We start from the raw sequence: 855 nt of genomic DNA on the forward strand, positions 1-855 counted from the left end.
CTAGTCCTATCACTACCTGACATCCTAAAAAGCCCCTCACCAGCTTTCTTGTAGGCCCCCTTGAGATACTGGAAGTCCACAGTAAGGTCTCCTCAGAGCCTTCTTTTCTCCAGACTGAACAACCCCAACTCTCTCTTCTTAGGAGAGGTGCTCCAGCCCTCTGATCATCCTCGTGGCCCTTCTCTGGACACGCTCAAGCACGTCCAGATCTCTCCTGTGCTGTGGCTCCAGAACTGGACGCAGCACTCCAGGTGGGGTCTCATGAAAGTGGAGCCAAAAGGGGAGAATCCCCTCTCTCGCCCTGCTGGTCACACACCTCTTGCTGCACCCCAGGACACGAGCGGCTTTCTGGGCTGCAAGTACCTTTCTGGGCTGCAAGTGCCACTGACAGCTCGTGTTGAGCTTCTCGTCCACCAGAACCCCCAGGTCCTTTTCTTCATGGCTGCTCTCACACTGTCAGCCTCAAATGTGCCAAAGTCATAAAACAAACGTCATTTTGCAGGTGCTTTGTGAGTAGCTTGTTCTCTTGTCTGCTTCACAATCCTGGAGTCTAAAAGGCTGGTGAGGAGCACGTCCCGATCATGGCCCCCAAGGGCTGCGGAGCGCTCGTGACGTCAGCTCGGAGCAGGCATGCGAGTGGGTGCTGTGGTAGAAAGCAGTTCCCCAAGTGATTAGCTCACAACTGCCATGTGTGCGACGTTGCTCGTGGAGCTCACACCTGGATGATGCTCACAGAGCTCACACCTGGACACTGCTCGCAGAGCTCACACCTGCCCTGTGTACGACGTTGCTAGCTGAGCTCACAGCTGGATGTTGCTGGCGGAGCTCACAGCTGGATCTGCTGGCGGGGCTCAC

This window comes from Apaloderma vittatum, unplaced genomic scaffold (genome assembly GCF_000703405.1).
Source record: "Apaloderma vittatum isolate BGI_N311 unplaced genomic scaffold, ASM70340v1 scaffold17558, whole genome shotgun sequence".
Taxonomy (NCBI): domain Eukaryota; kingdom Metazoa; phylum Chordata; class Aves; order Trogoniformes; family Trogonidae; genus Apaloderma; species Apaloderma vittatum.